This window comes from Miscanthus floridulus, chromosome 1 (assembly GCF_019320115.1).
Source record: "Miscanthus floridulus cultivar M001 chromosome 1, ASM1932011v1, whole genome shotgun sequence".
Classification (NCBI taxonomy): Eukaryota; Viridiplantae; Streptophyta; class Magnoliopsida; order Poales; family Poaceae; genus Miscanthus; species Miscanthus floridulus.
Genome location: NC_089580.1, coordinates 147,978,322 through 148,005,901, shown reverse-complemented (window position 1 = coordinate 148,005,901; position 27,580 = coordinate 147,978,322). Strand labels below are relative to the sequence as shown.

Genomic DNA, 27,580 nt, shown 5'->3' with positions numbered 1-27,580 from the left:
AGGACACCTGCTCTATAGGTGAAGCAAACTGTGCTGGTGGCTATCCCTGACTCTGAAGCCCACTAGGTTGTAAAGCTGGAGTCATAGAAGTGGTGGCAGGCTGACCAAGCTGGGGTGAAGGTTGTGGCGGTGGAACCCCAATAGCTGTCACTACATGCTGCATAAATCCAAGGAGCTGCTGCTGCATGAGGAGCTACTGCTGATGCATGGCCTACTGCCGCTGCTACCGCTGAAACTCATCCTGCCGAGTCTGAAACTGTGCAAAAGTGGCAGCGGTCTCCTAAGCCTGGCGAGCCTTATCCTGCCTCATCCACTCAAGTATGGCAAGCAGAGCGGGGTCTATCTACGGTGCAGGTGGAGCTGAATTGGAACTACTGGCCTCATGGTCATGTCGACGTGAAGGCATCTGAGGAATGTCTCAGTAGTCCTCATCTGAGCTATCACTAGGGTCGCTCTCGACCATCCCCTCCTGCTGAGCATCAAGCTGCTCCTCCTCTATAGCTGCTATGCTCTTGATAGTCTCATCTTGCTGAGCTATAGTCTCTGGCACCTCTGGACGTCGGCTCGGCTGGCTAGGTGTCCTCACTACACTATGTCGGATCATCTGAGTCATATTATATGCAGAGAACTCTGTAGTAGCATCACTGTACTCTGTCAGCATCTCTGGAGGCCTCACAGTAACTGCCCTGTGGATCAAGAATGTAATCCAGTGAGCATACGATAGCTGCCTGTGACCCCTGAACCCCTCTGCAATAGTATCCTCCATCTCTGATAGAAGGAGATCCTAGATATCAAACACTGCCTGCTACATCAGAGAGTTTAGTAACCGTAACTATATGCGAGTCAAGCCCTCACGATACCCCATCCTCGGAAGTAGTGTTCTCCTCATAATGGCATCAAGCACTCTAGCAGTGGGAGTGAGATCACTGGGTGTCCTGCTAGACCCCTCGCCGAATGGCTCTATGAAGCAGTGGTGGACTAGATCTGTAGGGGGCACCATACCACCATGAGGGCATCTGGGGGGCGTTGTCTGTCCATAGCAAACCTCATGTAGCCAGACGGGCTGCACCTGAAGCCTGAGTATCTCTCTGACCCTAGTGCTCGTCAGCTTGTAATCTCTGCCACTAAATGCAAAGTGTATAAATCTGTGCTGTGGGTCAATCCAGAGAGAAGCATAGAACTGATGGACCTAAGATGGAACATATAAGCCTGTCCATCCAAGTAAATCTGTCAGCCCTGGCAGGTAAGATAGGTAGGGGCGAATGTGCTCTCTAGCTGCTGCAACAATGGTCTCAATGTTACACACCCTCTGAGATCTGAATACAGCCCCACTGTTAAGATATGCATTATAAAAATCTTCCTGCAGAGGTGTGTAGAAACCCTTTGAAGCACGCTCATCCCACCTTGGTGGAAACCACTGCTCAAAGTCCACAAATCTAAGCTGCTGAACCTGCTTGGCTGTGGCGGTCCTCAAATCCAAGTGGGTCACTAGGGGCGAACCCTATGGTCTAGGCGCTGGACATGAACCCCTCCACTGGGCCTATGACCTCGGAGTGACTGGCACATGGGTACGACCAGAGCGGTGAAGTTGTGGCTGAGGTGCCTGCTCTGTCTCCATGGCTTGCTCTCCCTCCTGAGTTTGCGCTGCTGGCTATGGCTCCTGCTGTGACCCCCCTTGAGGCTAACTCTCATCCAAGAGAACTCGCCGTCCTGCAACCATGACAGTCCCAGCCGGACCACCATGACAGCGCTCAACCTGCTCTAGTGCAGCTCTCATAGATGAAGAGAGCTGATCTGCGATCTGGACTCCACTCCTAGCACCTCCTACCTCTGCATGCTCAGCTGCTACTGCAACTATGGCTGCTCTAGCTATATCTGCATCTAGATACTTTTGCTTCTTTGTTGCAAGCTTCTTCGTCGCCTTGCCTTTTAGATCTGTAGGCAAGCGAGGCGGGGGCCTCGGATCCTCATCACCGGGACCACCTCTAACATTCTTGACATGAGCCATCTGATGGATCTGAAAAGAACAACTACCGCCGACAAAGATCAACTGCCAACTGTCACTTCTGAGGCTTGGCCTTGATCCGTACTCATGAGCTTGGCCCCAAGTTAACTGACAACTGCAAATAGGACCACAATGGCACTGACTCGCTACACGATAGAATAGAGGGTATACAAATAATTTTAATTATTCATCTAGAGATATGAAACCCTAGAAAAGCAAGCAATTAGATGCGAAATTAGAACCGAGGGCTTGCTACCTGATGAACCGGTGAAACAACGAGAAGAGGAACGGATCGGGGGACCACCGGGTCGGCAACTGGTGATTAGGGTTTGTAGTGGCATGGATCGGCGACAGAGGATGCAGGGCACTGCAATGTGGCTCAGGCACATGAAGTAGAGACACGAGCGTGGGCTAGGGCAAGAGCTCAACGGCTCTAGAACAAGGGCTCGGTGGCGTTGGTGCTCGAGCAGGGCACGACAGTGCTGGCGCACAGGCAGGGCACGGTGGCTGAGCGGGAGCGGTGGCACGGGCGCAGTGCAGCGTGGGCAGCGGTAGAACGCGGGCAATGGCGGCGGTGGCGCATGGCATGGAGCAGCGCGGGCAGCGGTGGAGCGCGGGCAACGGTGGCGGTGGTGCACGGCGCAGAGCTAGCGGCGGCGCAAAGGACAGGCGCGACGGATTGGATTGGGAACGACGATGACTGCGTGGGATTGGGGCCTTAGGTCGCGGCAATAGTTATATGGGGTCCGCAACGAGACAGAAAAGAAAATAGAGAAAAGAAACCTGAACCCGCATGTTCCCTATTGACCGGACGCTCCGATGGCAGCGACCGGACGCTGCCACCCAGCGTCCGGTCGATTCCAGAGAGGTCCAAAACCCCTGGAATCGTGATCGGACGTGTCCGGTGAACCCCGACCGGACGCAGCCAGAGTCCGGTGCAAGCTGCCTTCATCGTCTTCGATCGACCGGACGCTAGATCGCCATCCGACCGGATGCTGGGAGAACACTGTTTCAGTGTCCGGTCACTCCTTAGCAGCAGTTCACCTCCTGTGAACTGACCGGACGCTGGACATCAAAGTCCGGTGCAGCGTCTGGTCACCCTTTTTCTAGCAAATCTTCAAAGTCCTTCGTGCTGCCTGTTCCCAATCAAGTCCCAACTCTAATAAGATCCAAATAAACACCAATTGGGACCAATGTGAGTGACCTCTCTCAAACCCTCAAGTTTTTCAAAAATATTTTGCCTTAGGCTATAATTCTTTTTAAGAAAATAGACAATAAGAGGGCAATTGAAGATAAACGACAAAGCAACAGTCATGCATATGCAATGCAATACTTGAAAATAAATCTAGTTGCTTGTCAAGTTTGATCCAAGGTTAAGCTTCTTCACACGCTTTATGACTGTTATCTTAACCATGTTAGACAAGCCCTATATGCATTACCAAAAATTAAACATGTTATATATTACAATGCAATGCAAGGGACAACACAAGCTCAATTTTTAGTGAAGTTACTAAAATCAAGAACATTGAGCTCATTCCGCAATCGACAAAAAGTCGCCTCATCTAGCGGTTTAGTGAAGATATCCGCCAATTGATCCTCGGTCCTTACACCTTCTAATGATATATCATTTTTAGCAACATGATCTCTAAGAAAGTGATGGCAGATATCTATGTGCTTGATGCGAGAGTGTTGAACCAGATTATTTGCAAGTTTTACCGCACTTTCATTGTCGCACAAAAGAGGTACTTTCCTAGAACTACACCATAGTCTAGCAAAGTTTGCTTTATGTAAAGTATTTATTCACAACAAGCACCCGTGGTAATGTATTATGCTTCGGCGGTGGATAAGGCCACACTATTTTGTTTCTTGGAGGACCAAGACACAAGTAATCTACCAAGCAAATGGCACCCTCCAGATGTGCTTTTTCTATCAACTTTGCAACCGGCATAATCCGAATCGGAATAGCCAACTAATTCAAATATAGCTTCTTTGGGATACCAAAGGCCAATGCTTGGTGTGTGCTTAAGATACATAAGGATTCTTTTTATGGCAATTAAGTGAGTTTCCTTAGGATTAGCTTGAAATCTTGCATATATACACACACTAAATATGATGTCGGGCCTAGATGCGGTTAAATATAACAAGCTACCTATCATAGGGCGGTAGATAGTTTGATCAACCATGTTACCTCCCTCATCTAGGTCGAGATGTCCATTAGTTGGCATTGGTGTCTTGATTGGCTTACATTCATCCATCTTGAATCTCTTGAGAAGATCATTTGTATATTTCTCTTGAGAGATGAAAATCCCGTCTCTCATTTGCTTGACTTGAAAACCAAGAAAGAATGTAAGCTCTCCAATCATTGACATCTCGAACTCCTTTGACATCAATTCACCAAACTCTTTGCAAGAATCTTCATTTGTTAATCCAAAGATGATATCATCAACATACACTTGACAAATGAAGATGTGCCCATCAAGCTTCTTGGTGAATAGTATGGTGTCGACCTTCCCAATGGTGAAGCCCTTCTCAATGAGGAAGTCCCGAAGGCGCTCATACCAAGCTCTTGGAGCTTGCTTAAGCCCATATAATGCCTTGGACAACCTATAAACATGATTAAGATATCTTGGGTCTTCAAACCCGGGAGGTTGATCAACATAGACTAGTTCATTAATAAAGTCATTTAAAAATGCACTTTTCACATCCATTTAATATAATTTCATTTCATGATGTGATGTATATGCAAGGAGGATATGAATGGCTTCTAGTCTTACAACCAGTGCAAAGGTCTCTCCAAAATCCAATCCTTCAACTTGAGAGAACCCCTTTGTAACTAGTCTTGCCTTGTTCCTCACAACTACGCCTTGATCATCTTGCTTGTTGCGGAACACCCACTTTGTTCCAATGACTCTTGCACCTTTTGGCTGCTCTTCAAGAGTCCAAACTTCATTGCGGGTGAAGTTGCTCAACTCTTCATGCATGGCATTTATCCAATCCGGATCTTAAAGAGCTTCTTCTACCTTGGTAGGTTCATAGCAAGAGGCAAAAGAGTGATGAGCAATAAATGAAGTAAGTTTTTGTGAGCGAGTCATTACACCCTTTGATGGACTCCCTATGATGAGATCTTATGGATGATCTTGTAGTAGAGGTGTATTTCTTCTATTGACCACTTGAGGAGGAGGTTGTGGAGCATCAACATCTTATGCTTGTACCACCATTTGATCATGGGAGACATGAATATCTTCATTTTCTACTCTCCCATCTTTATCACAATCTTGTGGCACACTTGATGAAGAAGGTGGATCAATCACATGTACATCATCTTTATCATCTTTAGGCTTGATGTCTCCAACTGAAATGTTCTTCATAGCCTCCCTCAATGGTTCATCACCTACATCATCAAGATTTTCATGTGCTCCTTGAGAGCCGTTAGATTCATCAAATTCCACATCATATGTTTCTTCAACCAAGCCGGTGGCATGATTAAATACTCTATATGCTTTGGACTTTGATGAGTAACCAACAAGAAAACCAATATCACAACATCTTTGAAACTTCCCTAGGTGTTGCCGCTTCTTGTAGATGTAACATTTGCAACCAAACACCCTAAAGAAAGAGACGTCCGGCTTCTTTCCATTAAGCAACTCATAAGGTGTCTTATCAAGGAACTTTTGAAGAAATAGGTGGTTGGATGCATAGCATGCGGTGTTGATAGCTTCCGCCCATAGAGCTTCGGGGGTGTTGTACTCATCTAGCATTATTCTTGCAAGAGTGATCAATGTCCAGTTCTTTCTCTCAAGTACACCATTTTGTTAAGGAGTATATGTTGCGGAGACCTCATGCTTGATTCCAACTTCATCACAATAGGCTTCTATGTTTGTGTTGTCAAATTTCTTCCCATTGTCACTTCTAATCTTCTTGAGTTTCACTTCAAATTCATTTTGTGCTCTCTTGGCAAACTTCTTGAAGCAAGATGCAACTTCGGATTTGTTATGAAGGAAGAATACCCAAGTGTATCTTGAATAGTCATCAACAATCACAAGACAATAAAGATTTCCTCCCAAACTCTTGTATGTTGTTGGTCCAAATAAATCCATATGAAGGAGTTCTGGCACTCTTATGGTTGACATGAAAGCTTTGGTTGGATGAGTATTTGCAATTTGCTTGCCGGCTTGGCATGCACTATAAAGCTTGTCCTTCTCAAACTTCACATCCTTCAACCCTCTCACCAAACAATTCTTCATTAGCTTCTTGGGTGAGCTCATCCCAACATAAGCAAGTCTTCTATGCCATAGCCACCCAAGTGTTATTTTGGTGAATAGGCGAGTCTTCAAATTTGCATCTTTGGAGGTGAAATCCACTAGATATAGATTGTTGTATCTAAATCATTTGAATATCACTTGATCATCATCCTACTTAGATACAACAACTTCCTTCTTGGTGAACAAGCATTGGAAGTCAAGATCACACAATTGTCTAACGGATAGCAAGTTGAAGCTCAATGAAGCAACATATAATACATTTAAGATAGAATGATCATTTGATAATGCCACTTTGCCCAATCCTTTAACCTTGCCCTTTGAATTATCTCCAAATGTAATTCTTTCTTGTCCATCTACTTCTTCATCTAGTGAGGTGAACATACGAGGACCACCGGTCATATGTTGTGTGCAACCATTATCAATAACCCAATGACTTCCACCGGTCTTGTAGTTCACCTACACATAAGAGATCAAGCTTTAGGAACCCAAACTTGTTGAGGGCCCTTCACCTTCTCAACAAGTGACTTTGCAACCCAAATTTTCTTAGGCCTATTCTTGTTAGGAGGTCCTAAGAACATGACTTTCATTTTTCCACTAGAATCCTTTCTAAGAATATAATGAGCATTGAAGGCAAAAGGTCTAGCATGCTTGGGCAAGGGTTGTGGTGGTGGAGTTTGGCACTCATGGGCAAAGTGACCTTCTTGTCCACACTCAAAACATCTCTTTGGCTTTGGCTTTGACTTGTGTTGTTGTTGAGCTTGACCCTTCTTCTCTTGGTTTGCTAAATACCCAATGCCACTTCTATCCATCTTCATGACGGTGTTCATAAGTAGCTCACTTTGTAGATACTTGCCTCTTGTGAACTTGCTCAATCCAATCTTGAGATGCTCTTTCTCTAATTTGAGCTTCTTGTTTTCTTCCTTGAGAGCATCATTGTTTTTCTCTTCCTTGAGCTTCTTGTTCTCTTCTTTGAGCTTCTCATTCTCAAGGATCAAGTCATCATCACGATCAAGAGTTTTTTGCACACTAGTGTTGTGGCTTTTGATCTCTTCAAGATCTTTCTTGAGCTTTTCATTGTCATTCTTGAGCTTGACAAACTCATCATAATCATCGGCCTCAACCACTTGCTTGCCCTTGCTACTAGAACTTTGCTCAATGATCTCAATGATCAAATCATCACATGATGTAGCTATATCAATCTTAACAACATCGTTAGCAGCATCATGTGGCTCATTAAATAAGAATTCTTGAGCAATAACAAGATTATCATGATTAATCTTTAGAGTTGTATATTCTTGTTTTAGCTTGTTATGGCTAGTGATGATCTTATTGTGTATCCTCTCAAGTTTATCATGTTTATCTCTAAGCTCTTTCTTAGAAGATTTGAGCTCCTTGAGTTTGGATGATATAGCATCATTTGCTTCTCTAAGCTCAATACTAGCCTTTTCTACCATATCACATTTTGCTAAAAGTGAATCATTCTTAGCTTCTAGCTTTTCATTCTTAGCTCTAGTCTTTATAATGATCTTAGTGTATTGTTTTAGCAATCTAGCAAGATCATCATAAGAAGGTGATTCATATTCATCATCATCACTATCGCTATCATCATTACTAGCATATTCATCACCACTACTATCATCATCATTTGATACCTTGCGTTCACCCTTGGCCATAAGGCATAGGTGTGTAGAGGATGATGGCGGTGATGGCGGTGAAGATGATGAAGAGTCAATAACAATTACGGTCACCTTCTCGTTGTCACTATCATCATCGGATGAGCCACTGGATGAATCAATGTCCATAAGCCAATCACCGATGATGTATGCCTTTCCACTCTTCTTCTTCTTGTGGAAGTCTTTCTTCTTGCCATCTCTCTTGTATGGCTTGTTTTTCTTCTTCTCATCATCTTCTTCATTACTTGAGTCATCTTTCTTGCCCTTGTACTTGTTCTTGAACTTGTCTTTCTTGGGCTTGGTGCATTGGTATGCTAGATGACCAAGTTCTCCACAATTGTAACAATCCATCTCAGAGACTTGATTCCTTCTATAGCTAGTGAAGAACTTCTTCTTCTTGCCATTGAACTTGATGCCACTCTTGTTGAGCTTCTTTAGCATCTTGGCGGTTTTTCTCACCATGAGAGCAAGACTTGCATCATCAACTTCATCATCACTTGAGCTCTCATACTCAAGTCTTGCTTTGCCCTTCTCTTGGTTAGCTTTGAGTGCTAAGTCCTTTTCTTTCTTCTTTGTAGAGGATGAGCCATCTTGAGGTGTGATGTGCATGTATATCTCATGAGCATTGATCTTTCCCAAGATTTGTGTCGGTGTAGCAGTGGAAAGATCACCTTGATGAAGCACGGTCATAATATACCCATATTTGTCAATGGGGAGGACACTCAAGATCTTTCTTACAACATCAGATGGTTGCATTTAAGTGAGTCCAAGCCTATTGACTTCCTCTACAAAAATATTCAAGCGTGAATACATTTCATTAGCACATTCTTTAGGAAGCATCTCAAAGGAGTTAAGCTTTTTCATGACAAGATGATAGCATTCCTCATGCTCACTCTTCATTCCCTCATGGAGCGCACAAACATCCGACCATAGTGCATGGGCGTCTTTGTGATTCCTCACCCGGTTAAACACATATTTGCAAAGGCCTCTAAAGATGGTGTTTCGAGCCTTTGCATTCTATTTCTCATAATTCACCTCACCGCCTTGTAGGTTAGTAGCATCCTGAGGTTTTGGGAAGCCTTGTGAGGTGGCTCTAAGTATTCCAACATCTAGAGCTTCTAAGTACGTCTCCATACGAATTTTCCAATATAGAAAATCACCCCCCTCAAAGATAGGAGAAGGTCCATCTCCGTGAGACATCTTTCTCTAGGCGGTTAAGCCTAAATACGTGAGCATGAGGCTTCGATGCCAATTGAAAAGATCAAGATGCCCAAGAGGAGGGTGAATTGGGCTAATTCTAAGTTTCTTTGCAATAATTATATCCAACGGTTAGCCCAATTAACCCCGTGTGCCTAGAAAGTGTTTCTAATGTTCTACCGCACAAAAAGTCTTACAACCTAAGTTCCAATCCTACTCTAGCATGACAATTCTATGAATATAAAGACAAGTATTGAATTGCTCAAAGTAAATACTCAAAGTAAATGCTCAAAGTAAAGAGAGAAGGAGGAACGTGGTGATGTTTTGCCGAGGTTTCGGAGAGTCATCACTCCCCACTAGTCCTCGTTGGAGCACCCGCGCAAGGGTATAGCTCTCCCTTGATCCGTGCAAGGATCAAGGGCTCTCTACGGGTTAATTCTTTGACACTCCATCGCGGTGAATCACCCACAACCGCTCACAACTTGAGTTGGGTCATCCACAAGCTCCGCCGGATGATCACCAAGCTCCCAATCACCACCAAGCCATCTAGGTGATGGCGATCACCAAGAGTAACAAGCACGAACTCTCACTTGACCACAACAAGCCTAATAAGAAGGGTGGAAGCACACTTTGCTACTCTTGATCTCACTAATGAGGGCTCTCTTTGGAATTCTCAAATCTCAATCACCTTACTAGGACCTTGCTCTTCTTAGCACTCTCAAAAGCATTTTTCAGCTGTTGAAATGAGTAAAAGTACCCCCACACACGAAAGGAGGAAGTATTTATAACATGGGCTGAAAAATGAACCGTTATGTGCCTCTGCGGGGTGACCGGATGCTCTGGTCATGTTGACCGGACGTGTCGGTCCGTCCACCCTGAATTCTAGTGATCAAATGGTGACCGGACGCGTCTGGTCGTGATTTTCCCTCTTTGGAACCTTACTGGAGTCGACCGGACGCTGGCCCTCAGCGTCCGGTCACTTCACGTCTGAACGTCCGGTCACTTCCAGACGACTTCACCTGGATCAAATGAACTGACTGGACTTTGCGCCAGCGTCTGGTCACACCGAATCCAACGTCCAGTCAGTATTTGACCCTCCATTCACTTTCAACTTTCGAATGTACGTGAATGAAGTTTGCTCCAATGGATCTAAGAGCTTTTTAGGAGCTACCTAGTGTTAGGTTTAGCAAGTGTGCACCACACCTAACCCACTAGACTCACCTAGGTCAAGCTACCCGTCCATACCCCCCTTAATAGTACGACCAAAGGAAAAACAAAGTCCTAAACTACTCTAAGTCTCTCTTCAACACCAAACGACACTTAGAACTAGTCCATCCTTAACCTTGTCGTCCATCCTTTGAAAACCAAAACAATTTCCATCGTAGGGGCATGACCACCATGATAGCCCAATCAATCTCTATTACCATGACCTAACTTAATTGCCTTTGCAAAACACACGTTAGTCATAGTAATCACATATTGTCATTAATCACCAAAACCTAACTAGGGGCCTAGATGTTTTCAGGCGACATTGGGTGGGCTCGAGTTGTGCTGAGCCAGCACGCGAGGGGCAGGATGGGCGGCCGAGCAGTGCGTGGCCAAGCCGAGCTACGCAAGTTAATTGAGCCCATGGTAGAAGAAGGGGAGTGAGAGGTTGCTTGACATATGGACTCCACAAGTCAGTATCTCAACCCACTCCTACAAACACACCAAACCAAACAAAAAAACAGAATGAACCCAACCTTCTCAACCAAACATGAGACGGGTCCAACCCAACACAAAAAAACTAGGTCAGGTTCAACCTATCCTGTTTTGTCCTAGAACCAAACACACGCAAAGAGACATGAAATGGGACATGATGTAGTTTGCATCACGCTTGAGGTGGTACAATAAAGGAGAACACGATCAGAGGCGATGGCATAGTGTGACGCTTATAAAAATATGAAAACAGTTATTATTATAGCTAAAATTTTCTCATATAATGTAATACTAATTATTATGAGACAGATGTATGCACCTACATAATGTTAAAAAAGGCGACGCCTTGGCTCAGCCTAGGCACAATTAGTCGCTAGTCGACAGGTTCCCGCCTGACCTATGGGGGTAGGCGGACCTGTAGGCGCTAGGCGGCACCAGGCACGATTAGGCGGTGAGGAGGCGACGCAGAGGCTGACGCACACAAAATTGCCACACCGCGGGCGAGCGGGCGCGATCGTGAGAAGATTTCCCGCCTAGAATTTGCGAGCGTGCGGAAGGATAAGAGCGACATGCGATTTCCCACCTACCATTTCCCCTCCCCGCCTGAGGCACTCCTCCCACCACCCTTGCTCCTCCCTGCCGGCCTTGCTCCTCCCCGCAGTTCCCGTCGGTCGTGCTCGTCCCCACGTAGAAGTTCGTCCCCACCGACGCACCCTTCCCACGGTCCCACCTGGAAGGTCATCACCATCGGCTAGCTGCTCCCCTCCCCTGCTCCTCTCCCCTCCCCCGCCGGCTGCTCCCCTCCCCTACTCCTCTCCCCTCCCCCACTGGCTGCTCCCCTCCCCTGCTCGAAGCTCCCCTCCCCTGCTCCTCTCCCCTGCTGTCAGCAATACTACTGAAGTATTCTGTTATGTGAATCTATGATTGCTTGAATGTTAGAGTGTTAGTTGCCTGAATTTGTGATCTGCTCCTCTCCTCTATTGTTAATCGTGTTTTGCTCTAAATGCCTACTCTGAATGCATGAATGCCTGGATGTTACTCCGAATGCCTGAATGTAGGATGTGACTTTATGTTTTAGCTGATTTGCTACATGTATGTATTGGTATTGCTTGAATGTTCACTGAACTATGATCCGTGAATGTATGCTCACTGACTTGAATGTAGGATGTCAACAACATAAGCTTTACCTGCACCAGAAACTAAAACTAAGGAAGCGAATGTCCTAAAAAGGAATTCGGATGATGTCAGATGGGAATATGGGGTTCTTGTTGATCCTGCCAACAAGGACAAGATGAAGTGCAAACTCTGTGACAAGGTGATGCAAGGAGGGATTTATCGGTTGAAGCAGCATGTGGCCCATGAAGGAAAGAATGCAAGGCCAGAACACCTGAGGCTCTAGAGGCTAAAGAGAAGTGCAAGAAAGCACTAAATGATGCAAAAAGAAAGAGGGAGGAGAAGACTGTTCGTGAGCTAGAACTTAGAGAGGAAGTGAATGTTTCTCGGGTTGGAGGTGGAGAGTCAGAGGAAGTCACTTGGATTAGAAGTTCCGAGCCTCACAAATTAGGACCCATTGACAAATGGACACGTGCTATTGATCCTAAAGCAACCAAATCTAAATCTTTGACTCAACAGAAGCTGAATAAGGAACTTTGGAAAGAAAGAGCACATGAGGTGCATAAATATATTGCAAGATGGGTCTATACACATGGTAATTTCCTATTCTATGTTTATATTTCAGAATGCATTAGATGTTATTATGGCTATACTGAACACTAATTAACCTTCTTTTTTGTAACATTGGCAGCAATACCATTCAATGCATGTGACAATGATGAGTTCAAGCAAATGTGTGAAGCAATTGGACAATTTGGGGCAGGACTTGAACCTCCAACTCAGTATGATCTACGAGAGAGATTGCTAGAAGAAGAATATACAAGAACCAAGAGTTTGCTGCAAAAATGTGAAGCCGAGAAGATGAAGAATGGGTGCTCTATTATGACTGATGCTTGGTCAGCTAGGAAGAGGAGAAGCATAATGAACCTATGCACTAATTGTGCTGATGGAACCAATTTTATCAGCTCAAAAGAGATGTCAGATGTGTTACACACAAGTGAAGTAATCTTTGAACTTGTGGACAAAGCAATTGAAGACATTGGTCCAGATAATGTGGTGCAAGTAGTGACAGACAATGCCTCTAACAACATAGGAGCAAAGAAGCTATTGCTTCAGAAGAGACCACAGATATTTTAGACCTCTTGTGCAACTCACACAATCAACTTGATGCTTCAAGGAATTGGCAACATGGCTCAGTTCAAGAAGGTGATTGACCAAGCAAAGGCATTCACCATATTTGTCTATGGGCACACAAGAACATTGGAATGCATGAGATACTTCACAGAGGGGAAAGAGATAATAAGGCCAGGAGTGACTAGGTTTTCTTCAACCTTTCTCACTTTGAACAGTATACAAGAGAAGAAGGACCAGCTAAGAAAGATGGTGGTTCATAGTAGGTGGGACTCATTGAAGGATGTGAAATCAAAGAAAGGAAAAGATGCCACATCAATTATATTGAATCCAACCTTTTGGAAGGATGTCAAGCTAACATTAACTGTTTTTGAGTCATTGGTCAAAGTTCTCTATTTGGTTGATGGCGATGTGAAGCCATCCATGGGTTTCATTTATGGAGAACTACTAAAGGCAAAGAGAGAGATCAAGGAGGCCTTTGTCAATAAAGAGTCCCGTTTCAAGGAGATAATTGATGTTATTGACAAGAAGATAAAAGGAAGACTTGATTCTCCATTGCATTTGACAACTTATTTGCTGAATCCACACTATAGTTATGCTAACCCATCAATCTTTGATGAGTCCACAATAACAAAAGGATTTATTAGTTGTGTGGAGATTTTTTATTATCATGATGAGGATAAGCATGATCAGGCTGCCAACATTGAACTGAACAAGTTTTAGAATAGAGAAGGACCATTTAACAAGAAGCTTGCAAGGACTTTTGAAAACTTTGATTACAACCCAGGTAGAGGTACTTGTTATTACATGATTGTTTGTTGTTTTCATCTAACAATAAATTTGTTGTAACTACTAACTAATAGAGGTGTTTTCATTTATTTCAGCATCATGGTGGTGGCTGTATGGAACTGAAACATCAGCTTTACAGAAGATGGCTACAAGGATCCTATCTTTGACATCAAGCTCTTCTGGTTGTGAAAGAAATTGGAGCGGGTTTGAAGGGGTTAGTACCTATCTAGTGTCAATATTTCAGCAGCATTTCAATTAAATTGTAGACCTGAAAATGCTCTTATTTTTAATTTATAGATACACAATAAGAAGAGAAATAGGCTTACTACAACCCGCCTCAACAAATTGGGCTATATTCAATTCAACTCCGAGCTGATTAATAAGAAAGAAAAGATCAAGTCAAAGAAGATTAGTGATGTTCTCTTATCTAATGATACAACTGAAGCTCAAGATTTTCTGCATGAAAATAGAGATGACTGTACATTAGTTGTCTATAGTGATGAGCAAGAGGAGATGGAAGGTACATGGATACCTTGGTCTGTTATTGGAGATGCAGTGGGAGAGGAAGAACAACTTGAGCTGCGTAGAAGTGAAAGAGTGAGACAACTTTATGAAAGAGAAGAATTTGAGTCCGAAGAAGAAGAGTTTGATGAAGATAAGGATAATTATGTGGAACCCTATTGAAGAAGAAAGATGATATGGTAGTGGGGTCTTTTTATCATGTCATGGTTTATCTTTTATGATACATTTATGTATGTCTTAAACCTATGAACCGCTGCTGTGTGACTGTGTTTTTCTTCTTTTGTGAGAACTATGTGCTCTCTGAACAAGACCTTTATTTATGAATTGTGTTGTGCAATTATATTGCTGTCCTGCCCACTTGTTTGTGCTTCAAAATTTGTAATTACCGGCTGTTGACATCGTCTGTTCATGGATGGGAGATGGCTGAAATCATTCAGATAAGTGTCTACTTGCTATTTTCTATTTTTTGATGAACTGCTTGCTGTCTATTGAGTATTTACAAGCTGTCAATCCTTGCTGTAGGAACTAGGAACAAGCTGTCTATTGATTATTGAGTTTAAGCCAGTAAGCAACTAAGGCATGCCTACTGTCCTCTCTTTTATATACTATATTCAGCTACTCTATGCTTCTATTTAACTAATTTACTCAGCATATATATATATATATATATATATATATATATATATATATATATATATATATATATATATATATATATATATATATAGAACTACTACCCTATAACTGGCTATAAAATAACTTATTCTGTAGACACTTTGAGTTACGATAATTACTATGTTAATTTATGAGATTATAGTAACTCCTTACTAAGTGGTTTACTATAATATTATGGTAAATATCCCATGTGTTATAGTAACCCAACTATCATAAATATGTATTGACATTAATGCCATGTTTGGATTGTAGGATTTTCAAAAGAAAAGTACAGGAATCAAGATTCCTCTATTTTATGTACTGTTCATGTGTTTGGAACACATGATTTGAGCAATCCTTTCCTATGGAAAGTTTCCTTCACCCATGCATTTTGAAGGAAAGAAAACATCCGGTCTAGGCCATTGGAAATTTTCCTGTGACATGATATGCATCTGCCTAAGCTACCGAACACTATTGCCATGCATCAATGAGGAAAAGGACAAGACACAAGAGCCGAGGAAACATTTTTTATCTATTCACGTCGCTTGTGTTCTCGCCATGCACCAACTCCAGAACTTTGATCTACGATCTACGTTTCAGTGCTCCATTCTTGAGTTAATGACCTACCAAACCTAATCTCAAGCTACCAAGTTTAGCAAAACAAGCACATCATTAGTCCAAATATAATGAGATTCTTCTACTACCTCATTCCTGCATTCCAAACGCTCATTCATATAAATTTCCTATGTTTTTCCATTCCTCTGTTTTACCACCACATTCCTTTCATATTCCTATATTTTCTACCATTCCTACATTTTTTATTCCTCTATTCCAAACAGGCCCTAAATGGAGGTGGCTATAGAATAACTTATTTTGTAGCTAATATATATATATATATATATATATATATATATATATATATATATATATATATATATATATATATATATATAGTAGTTATATATATAGGGAGAGTATATTCAGTAGCCAGCTATAAAATAAGTTATTCCGTAGCCACCTCCATTTACGATAATTTTATATACTAATTTACGATAATGTCAATACATATTTACGATAGTTGGGTTACTATAACACATGGAGATATTTACCATAATGTTATAGTAAACCATTTAGTATGAAGTTACTATAATCTTGTAAATTAACATAGTAATTATCGTAACTAAAAGTGGCTACAGAATAAGTTATTTTATAGCCAGCTACAGGACAGTAGTTATATATATATATATATATATATATATATATATATATATATATATATATATATATATATATATATATATATATATATATATATATATATATATATAATGTGCTAAATTAGTAAAACGCATAGAAAAACGATTTGAAATGCCTAGACTGACCTAGGCTAGAGGTTAGCGTCTAGAAAGCGACTGGCGCCTTCTTCAACTTTCACCTACAAGATAAACATACCCCTCGTTAGTTTGGTCTAGCTTCCCTACAAGCACGAGTGCACAACGGCAGACATCCATCACGGAATCAGGGCCCGGCGTAGAGGTGTGCAGGCAGCCTGGGCACGGCGACGGCCTCGGGAGGGACCAAGCGGGGAACGGCGAGTCCGAACTTCTCCTGCATGCTCAGCTTCTCCGCCGCCACGCCATCCGGCAGCCGCCACGCGAAGGCGTGCAGCAGGTTCGCCAGGGTCACCTGCACCATCTTCAGCCCGAGGACGTAACCCGGGCACATCCGGCGGCCGGACCCGAACGGGAGCAGCTCCAGGTCCTGCCCCTTCACGTCCACGCCGCTGCCGACGAACCTCTCCGGGCGGAACACCTCCGCGTCGTCGCCCCACACGGCGGGGTCGCGGCCGATGGCCCAGACGTTGACGAACACGAGCGTGCCCGCCGGGATGTCGTAGCCGCTGCCCGTGGACGCGTCCTCGCGAGACAGCCGCGGCGCCAGCAGCGGCGTCACGGGGTGCAGGCGCATGGTCTCCTTCACGATGGCCTCCAGGTACGGCAGGTTCGGAATGTCCTGCTCGGTGACAAGACGGCCATGGCCGATGACGCTGTCCAGCTCCTCGGTGGCCTTGGCGAGGACCTCAGGCTTCCGCAGGAGCTCCGACATGGCCCATTCGATTGTCACCGCTGAGGAGTCCGTGCCGCCAGCGATGAGGTCCTGCACGCGTACTCATCACATTAGAGGATCTTTATTTTTTATAAAAAATAAAAAAGGGCAAAGTATATTATCTCTTTTAACCTTCAAGTTATACACAAGTCTGATTCTCAACCCAACTACAATGCCAATAGATAACAGGCACCTTCTAACTGTCGAAATTGGCCACATGTTTGGTCTCTGTTTCATATACGACGGTTTGATCTCTTAAAATTTATATATAATTTATTTTCTAAATTAGAAAAGTATGCAACTAGTGTATTATTTTTTCTAGAAAAATTTATCTAATTGTTTATGATCTTTATACAAGTTATTTGGAACTTGTTTCTTTCTGTTTCTGTTGTTTTATTGCTTGTAGTCGGGCTATCATTTATTCAGAACAGAATAAGATCCAAATAACTCTAAATAGAGCATCAGTTGATGGATAATATTTCTAAAAGAAAACTGTAGCAAGTTTCATTTTTTAGTTTAAAATAAATTTATTTTGATCTTCTAGAGATCAAATTAGATTTTTAATAAATATCTATCTTTCAACAAATTGGCCGTACCAATCTATATAATATCCACATAAACTTTTTCATACAAAACTAAAGAAATTTACAATGTCTTTGAGCCGGATATATCACAATGTCACCCCATGACCTAAATAGAACCATCTTTTCAAACTAGAACTGCCCTACACAACTCGATTTTTTGTGTTTATTTACCATGTGATGAATATCTATTGGTTTATTACACATAGTGTGGTCTATCGTTATTTTGCTTTCAGATTGTTAGTGATGTTGTGAACATCGTACTGACCGATAGTGAATGTATCTATCATGTTGACTAGGGGTTGCAAAAAGAACTTTGCAATTTCTACGAGCCGGAAATATAGCAATGCCATCCCATGACCTAAATAGAACCATCTTTTCAAACTAGAACCCCCCTACGCAACTTGATTTTTTGTGTTTATTTACCATGTGATGAATAACTATTGGTTTATTACACATAGTGTGGTCCTTTGTTATTTTGCTTTCAGAATTGTTAGTGATGTTGCGAACATGGTACTAACTGGTAGTGAATGTATCTATCATGGTTGACTAGGGGTTGCAAACAGAAATTTGCAATTTCTTTGAGTTGGAAATATCACAATGCCACCCATGACCTAAATAAACCATCATTTTGAAATTTATTGTGTTCGTTTACCATGTGACGAATAACTATTAGTTATTACACATAGTGTGGTCCTTTGTTATTTTGGTTTCATAGTTTTTTTATGCAGTATTTTGGTTTCATAGTTGTTAGTGGTGTTGTAAAAATCGTACTAACCGGTAGTGAAAGTATCTATCATGTTGACTAGGGATCGCAAAATGAGATTTACAATTTCGTTGAGTTGCAAATATCACAATGGCATCTCATGACCTACATAAACCATCTTATCGAACTAGAATGACTCTACAAACTCAATTTATCTATACCTAATATTAAAGAGCTAAAAATTTTGCCTCTAAATTTTCTTCCAGCCCAATCATCGAGTGGCTAGGCCACCCACTCAGGAAGTTTGCCCATGCCTATTTTTCTCTCGTCGGATGGAACTATGACTTTTCTGGGGAAAACGTTCCTGTCCGTATCCTTTTTAGAGTTTGTTTTTCATTTTCTTCGTTTCCCTTTTCCCCACGTTCCTTTCCATGACTTTTTTTGTTTTATTTATGCTTTCTTTGTCGCCCATTTTTTTCTTATAAGATGAAAAATAAACAATAAATGTAGTATTATGGATTTTTGAACCCTTATCCTCCATAATAAACAAACATTTTTATCATTAGGTTGTTGATATAATTTTAATTAGGAATGAAACTTATTACTCATAAACCCTCCATCTGCCTCCAACTAATCAAACCATGGACCCAAATCTCGAGCAATTTGTCATCCAATTTAATAAATATAAATATATCCTCATGTTATACACGTCTACCAGTGCAATGCTTGATGGGCATTGCTATGTGGAAATCGAGAGATGTCTTCATCATAATCATCAATAGACAGACGAATCTTCACAAGATGGCAACTAACCAACTAACTCATTACCAAGTTTAACCATATTTATATATTAGAATTATGTGTCCTCAAAAGAAGTCATGGAACTCGATATCTAGCTCATTAACACATAGATAGTATGAAAATGTTATGATATGTTTACGAGTAAATATTTTTGTTGATTATAACATAATAAAAACTATATTAAGGTTGTATTTCGTTTTGACATAAATTGAATATGTCATTGTCATATTATTGTTAATATTAACTTATGTAAAGGATGCAGGGTTATCATAAAAAATAAATTATAGATTTTAAATTTATATAGAAATAGAACAAAATAAATAGACACTCCCCACCATCCCAAAATAAGTGGTTTTATCATATTTCAAGAAGTTTAACAGTCTCAAGTTCAACCATATATATATATATATATATATATATATATGTATATATGTATATATATATATGTATATATACATATATATATATAGTAATATTTATAACACCAAATAAATATCGTTTGTTTTATTACGCCATATTTTCATAATAAACTCATTTAAAGATATAAATATTGATATTATTTTCTATAAACATAGTCAACTTAAACATAGTTGACTTTTCAAAATATTAAATGAGCATTTACTTTGAGACGGAGAGGAGTACGTGTAGGTAACATTCTCATTCTCATTTCACATGTTAAAGATTGATATTTTTTTCTTTTATTGCAACGTACATGCATATGTGCTAGTTATGTTTTATTTGCCATGTGACGGATAACTATCAGTTATTACACATAGTTTGGTCCTTTGTTATTTTGCTTTTAGAATTTTGAGTGATGTTGTGAACGAATAACAATCCTCACGTGTCGCTTGTTATATTAAGTTTAATTAATCTAGTATCGAAGGTGTGAATTATTAGTAAGCCTCCACGGCTCCAGTCTTACCAGAGCGAATCCCTTGACGCCATCCCGTTTGATGGGGACCTCGAGTCGTCGGCGAGCTCCAGCAGCAGGTCCACCATGTCTACGGCGACGAACTTGTCGCCCTCCCGCCGACATCGCTGGCTGTGCTCGTCCACCACACGCCGTTGAGGAGAAACAGTTCGTCGACTATCCACCTGAACTCAGCCGGCGAGATCGGCGAGCCTGCGGTGCCCTCGCCGACGTACTTGCCGCCCAGCGCCATGCGTGAGATCACGTTAAGGCTCAGCATGAGCAGGTGCTCCTTGAGCGCGACGACTCCCGCGGCGGACAAGGAGCGCAGGTGGCGCAGGAGCACGCGCAGCTCCTCGCTGCGGACGTGCTCCTGCGACCTGAGGTGCCGGTCGCTGAAGAGATGGGCCTTCCACAGCTTGCGCGCCTGGCGCCAGTACGCGCCGTAGGGCGACCAGACGATGTCGGAGTAGTCGTAGGCGGTGTGCTTCCCGGACGCCATCTTGGGGCGGTCGATGAAGGAGTTAGTGTAAGCATGATGTGTTCCCAGGTGGTAGACACGCTGTGGTGTAACTGGTTAGGGAGAAGCTGCAGCATAATTTGAACTACGGCGTTGGCGGGAATAGTTACTGGACAGGGTGGAGCGGGGTGGCCGCGCCCACGACATGTGTCTGTGTCTGACAGTTTGTTTTAGCCAACATGTATCAGTGTGTAATTTGAATTTGCGTGTTGTAAGTGTGCTCATTAGCTACTGGTATAAGTAGCAGTGAGTTAGAAGTGTGAGTCAGAGCTTTGGAACACTTGTATCTGTGTTTGTACTCTATTTAATAGAAGGTGAAAAGAGGCACCGTCACCCTGGTGGTTGCCGTGTGTGTTCATCTCATGTTCATCCGATTTCATCTCTGATCTAGCGTGATCTTGTGTCTAGGCTTAGCCACCGTGTGTACACGCTTGTGATTGATGATCTATTGCCAACATTTGGTATCAGAGCCGCAATCACTAAGCATTTCCACCGAGAGTTCATCCATGTCCTTGACGGTTGCTGATGGAGGTCGTGGGAGCGGCGACGGCGGCGGGTACCGGCAGGTGTTCCCGACGCTGACGGCGACGAACTTCACCAGCTGGAGTATCCGGGTGCAGACGATCATGGAGGAGCAGGGTTGGTGGGAGGTTGTGGAACCACCGGAGGGCAGTTCGACGAGAGCACTGACGGAGGCGGCGGCGGGGAAGGACAAGAAGGTGCGGGCGCACCTGTTCCAGTGCCTGACCGATGAGCTGTTGATGCAAGTTGCCAAGAAGACAGGGAAGGAAGTTTGGGACTCGTTGAAGGCAAGGTTTGTGGGGGCAGAGCGTGTCAGAGATGCGCGGCTGCAGACCTTGAAGGCAGAGTTTGATGCTCTCAGGATGAAGGAAGAAGAATCCATCGATGAGTTTGCCGGAAGATTGACGGCGATGTCAGTCAGATACAACAATCTTGGAGGATCGTTGGAGGATTCAGCCATGGTGAAGAAGTTGCTTGACACTGTGCCCGATCAATTCATCCAAATCATGGCTGGGATCGAGCAATTCTGTGATTTGAAGACCTTGGCGTTTGATGAAGCCATTGGCCGGCTCAGAACATTTGAGGAGCGCACCAGGCGGGGAGCTGGTGGTGTGCGCTCTGAGAATGGACAGGCTCTCCTCACTCAAGCAGAGTGGGAGGCGAGGCAGAAGAAGTCGGGTGGCGAGAGCTCTGGTGGTGGGAGATCCTAGAGCAGTGGCGGTCGAGGAAGAGGCCGTGGCTATGGAGGCGGCCACAATGGCCACGGTGGGCGCGGTGATGCAGGGAGAGAAGGCACAGAGAAATGTGACAAGAGTCACATCAAGTGCTTCAAATGCCATGACTATGGGCATTATGCTAATCGCTGTTCGGGACAGAAGAAGGAAGAGGAGGCGCATCATGCAAGGGCAGAGATGGAGCCATCAGTGCTGTACGCGGAGTTGGAATTGTCTGATCCACTATAATTCTCACCACAGAAGATTCAGAAGAAGCAGTGTCTGAGTGGTGGCCCAATGCAGCCGGAGCTTCACTTCACCGACAATGGAGAGCCCACTAGAGAGATCTGGTACCTCGACAACGGTGCCAGTAACCACATGACTAGAGACAGGAACAAGTTCAAGGAGATTGATCCATCATTCACTGGTAAGGTGCGTTTTGGTGATGGTTCTGTAGTTAAAATTCAGGGGATAGGGTCCATTGTGTTTCAGGGTAAAACTAGGGATCAGTGGGTGCTAAGAAATGTTTATTTCATACCAAAGCTTAGAGCAAATCTGATAAGTCTTGGGCAGTTAACTGAAATTGGTCATAGAGTCGTGATGGATGATGATGAGATTACTGTTTCTGAGAAAAATCCACCTAGGTTGATCATGTGTGTTCAGAGAACTGCAAATAGGCTGTATAAGATAGAGCTCAATACTGTTGAACCTACTTGTTTGTTGACAAGTTTGGGAGATCAGGGATGGTTGTGGCATGGGAGATTGGGGCATGTCAATTTTAATTCTCTGAAATAGCTAGCAGATAAGGAAATGGCAGGGGGTATTCCACTGATTCAGAAACCTAATCAAGTTTGTCAGTCCTATTTGGTTGCAAAACAAACTAGGACACCTTTTCCTCATTCAACACATTGGAGGGCAGATGAGCCACTTGAGCTAGTTCATGTGGACTTGTGTGGTCCTATCACACCTTCCACACTAAGTGGGAACAAATACTTCATGTTGGTTGTTGATGACTGCACTAGGTGGTGTACTGTGTATATGCTGAAATCCAAGGATGAGGCAGTGTTAGCCTTTGCAAAGTTCAAAGCTCAGGTTGAGAATAACTGTGGGAACAACATCAAGGTATTGAGATTTGATAGAGGAGGTGAGTTTCTGAATGGTGTGTTCCAAGGAATTTGTGATGAGTCAGGCATCACAAGGCAATTCACAGCTCCATATACACCTCAGCAGAATGGTGTAGTGGAGAGAAAGAATAGAATAGTTATGGAGATGACAAGGGCTTTGATGAAGAGCATGAAGGTACCTGGCAGGTTTTGGGCAGAGGCAGTGAGATATTCTGTCTACTTGCTGAATAGGTTACCAACAAAGGCTATGGGGTACAGGACACCATATGAGGCATGGAATGGCAAGAGACCACATCTAGGGCACTTGAGGATATTTGGGTGCAAGGGTCATGTCAGATCAGCAATGCCACACTTGAAGAAATTGGATGATAGGAGTGTGACAATGGTATACTTTGGCATAGAGGAAGGCAGCAAGGCTCACAGGATGTTTAATCCTCAAACCAACAGAATTGTGGTTAGTAGGGATGTAGTTTTTGAAGAGACAGTGATGTGGGACTGGGATGCTATAGATACTGAAGGTTTTTCAGTTGAGATGGAGAGTGGATAGTGGTACTCTCAGAAAAATGCTGGTGTTGAGATTGGAGATAATGCAGGAGCTCAAGATGATCATCCAGCTGATCAGAGTGCAGAAGACAGTGGTGGACAGCATTCAGTTGTAGAGGGAGGCATGGAGTCAGCAGATACTGAAGGTAATTTAGAATCTGTTCAAAATCCGACAACAGGGATGCAGACAGAGTCACCACAGCAGTCAGTTCAGAGTTTAGGCTGGGATCAGGAAATGATGGAGGCCATGGACAGTGATGATTATGATGAAACACCAAAGAGGTTCAGAAGCATGAATGAGGTGTATCAACACTCTCATGTAGTAACTCTTGAACCAGAAGAAGATGATTAGGAAGATGTAGGCTCAGATGAGCAGGGAGATGCAGTGGAGGTAGCTGCATTGCTCACAGTTATGGAGGAACCATCATGTTTCAGTGAAGCAGTTGATGATCCAAATTGGGTTCAGGCTATGGACAGTGAGATGCAATCAATCTGCAAAAATGGAACATGGGAACTTGCCACTTTGCCACCTGGGCAGAAAACAATTGGGCTGAAATGGGTATTTAAGCTCAAGAAAAATGCAGATGGTGAAGTTGTGAAACATAAGGCTAGGCTGGTAGCAAAGGGCTATGTGCAGCAGCAAGGTGTAGACTTTGATGAAGTGTTTACTCTAGTTGCAAGATTGGATACTATCAGAATAATTCTAGCATTGGCAGCAAATAGAGGATGGCAAGTTCATCACCTTTGATGTGAAAACAACATTTCTAAATGGAGAATTGGAAGAGGAAGTGTGTGTTGCACAGCCTGAAGGTTATGTTGAGAAAGGCAAGGAGAAAATGGTTCTCAAATTGAGCAAGGCATTGTATGGGCTCAGACAGGCTCCAAGAGCCTGGAATGTTAAGCTTGACAAGTCATTGAAGATGCTGGGTTTCAGTAAATGTGCTAGTGAACCTGCTGTTTACAAAAGGGGAATTGGGAAGAATGCAGTGATACTTGGTGTATATGTCGATGATCTAATTGTGACTGGTGAAGATGTTTCAGAGATAGACAGATTCAAGAAGCAGATGACCTCACAGTTTGAGATAAGTGACTTGGGTTTATTGTCATTTTATCTTGGGATTGAGGTGGAGCAACTTGAGGATCACATCACAATTAGACAGAGCAGCTATGCAAAGAAGATTTTGTCACAGTTTGGGATGGCAGATTGCAACCCAACCAAAGTCCCAATGGATCCTGGAGTCAAACTTGATGCAGATAAGCAGGGTGAGAGAGTGGATGCTACTGAATATAGGAGAATTGTTGGTTGTTTGAGGTACTTGCTGCACACAAGACCTGACCTCTCTTACTTTGTTGGCATAGCTAGTAGGTTCATGGAAAAGCCAACTCTGAAGCATAGAAATGCAGTCAAGCAGATAATAAGGTATCTCAAAGGTACCTTGGAGTTTGGGTTGGTGTATACTCAGACCAAGTCAGAAGAAGTACTGGTGGGGTACTCTGACAGTGATGTGGGAGGAGATCTGGTTGGAAGAAGAAGCACTGGAGGCATGTCATTCTATCTGAATGAGGGTCTAGTTACTTGGAATTCCCACAAAGAAAAGACAGTAGCTTTGTCATCGTGTGAGGCTGAATTCATGGCAGCAACAGAGGCAGCAAAGCAAGCTTTATGGCTGAGAACACTGCTGGGAGAGTTGACTACAAAGAAGCCAATGAAGGTGACATTGTTTGTGGATAACAATTCTGCTATTGCCTTGATGAAGAACCCAGTTTTTCATGGCCGTAGCAAGCACATTGATATTAAGTATCATTTCATTCGTGAATGTGTTGAGCGTGGACAGATCTTGGTGAAGAGAGTCTGTACCAATGAACAGAAAGCAGATGCCCTGACCAAGCCATTGGCTGCAGTGAAGCTAGCAGTGATGAGGCATTTGTTGGGAGTTCGTGAACTGAGTCCACATCAAGCTTAAGGGGGAGAATGTTAGTGTAAGCATGATGTGTTCCCAGGTGGTAGACGTGCTGTGGTGTAACCGGTTAGGGAGAAGCTGCAACATAATTTGAACTACGACATTGGCGGGAACAGTTACTGGACAGGGTGGAGCGGGGTGGCCGCGCCCACGACATGTGTCTGTGTCTGACAGTTTGTTTTAGCCAACATGTATCAGTATGTAATTTGAATTTGCGTGTTGTAAGTGTGCTCATTAGCTACTGGTATAAGTAGCAGGGAGTTAGAAGTGTGAGTCAGAGCTTTGGAACACTTGTATCTGTGTTTGTACTCTGTTTAATAGAAGGTGAAAAGGGGCACCGTCACCCTGGCGGTTGCCGTGTGTGTTCATCTCATGTTCATCCGATTTCATCTATGATCTAGCGTGATCTTGTGTCTAGGCTTAGCCACCGTGTGTACACGCTTGTGATTGACGATCTATTGCCAACAGCATCGTTGGTCCTGAGGAAGAACCTGGCCGCGTCCACGGACGAGCCGCCGCCGCCGGGGACGGAGCGGAAGTGGAGGGACATGAACGGGCTGTACCGCGCCGAGAGCGCGTGGATGGAGAGGTGCGGGAGCGTGCCGATTAGGTTGAGGTTGCCGATCACCGGCCACGGGCGAGGACCGTGTGGGAGCCTGTACTCGCGGGTGGAGCTGGAGCTGCGCTTGCGGCGGAGGGCGGTGACGACGAGAAGAGCGGCGGCGAGCACGACGCCGCCCAGGAAAGAGAGTAGTTCCGTCTCCATCGGAACGTAGTAAAGAACACGTACGTAGCTGGGACGTGCCTATTCTTTTCTTCTCTTGTGTGCATACAAGAACGTACGTAGCTGGGATGTGCCTATTCTTTTCTTCTCTTGTGTGGATACAAGAACGGGCGCACCGCGGTCCCAAGTGCAGTTTCCACAATTTATAGGGACGGGACGGAACGGGACGGGTACTGTACTAATGGTGGCCAGAGCACCATTGGTGATCATCGTTTCATGGACGGGCACTAGCTGATGCTGGACGGAGACCCACAGCTGAACCTGAACGTGGCGTCCTTTGTGAGCACATGGTTGGAGATGGAGCACGTGCGATATGCTAAGGTCCCATTTGGTAGAGCTCCTACCGGTTCTAGTTTCTCTGACACACTTACTCTTCACGCATTGTTCGCAGTAGCTCTTTTTTTCTCTCATCTCTCCTTCTCTCACACAGCTGACAGAGACAGGGGAGAAAAAAATTTGACTCCACCGGCTCTGTGAGAAGGACGGAGAGGAGAGAAAAAGAGCTCCAGTGAATAATGAATGAACAGTCGTGTGTCAGAGAAGCTGGAGCCTGTAAGAGCCGGTAAGAGCTGTATCGCCTAAATACAAAGGCAGTATAAACAATGAAGTGGAGGAATAGGAAGGACAGAGATATAATTTTTCACATGTTCATATATAATTGTTCACATGTTTTGAAAACTTGTCCTCTCCTCACCATACAATACAATTCCCTCGCATTCGCCAGCTCAGTCTCAGTGCACATAGTAGCGTCACTTTGGTCGGGGGCACTCGGAAGTGCGAGAACGGATCGAGTGGTACGCTGCTTGTCTCTGTCAGCAAGAACCACGTTGAAATGGACGTGTACCCCGTCACCACCGAGCTGCAGGTACCCTACTGGCTACTCTCGCTCGGAAGCCCTGAGCGGCTGAGCCGACTGCAGATTTCGAGTCACTGTGACAACCTGTTAATCTATATATATTCATTCTGTACATAATTTGGAATATACCTTCTTTAAACTATATATATTCATTCTGTATCAAAATAGTTGGAACTTACAAAAAAAGTGTCAACTATTTTGGAATATAGAGTACATATAAATAAAGTGGCCACGGATTTTTAATCTCAACTTTGTCCGAGGGTTCTTTGCTCTGGCTGACAGTTTTCAGCCTTCTTTAGAATTTTCTCCGTAGCTGAGGGTACGGTTTCCCAAGGGTTAATAATTAATGGGCGGCGGTTTATGTGATTGGAAAATGTTGGTCGCGGTTCTTGGTTGGAGATTTATCTAT

The 27,580-nt window shown here is 43.5% G+C and overlaps 2 pseudogenes; one reads left to right on the top strand and one right to left on the bottom strand.

Moving 5' to 3' along the window:
* The first annotated feature begins 12,869 nt into the window (after positions 1-12,869).
* Positions 12,870-14,574, top strand: LOC136497415 (uncharacterized; annotated as a pseudogene).
* A 1,857-nt stretch (positions 14,575-16,431) lies between these two features.
* Positions 16,432-26,393, bottom strand: LOC136497405 (trimethyltridecatetraene synthase-like; annotated as a pseudogene).
* Between the last annotated feature and the right edge of the window lie 1,187 nt (positions 26,394-27,580).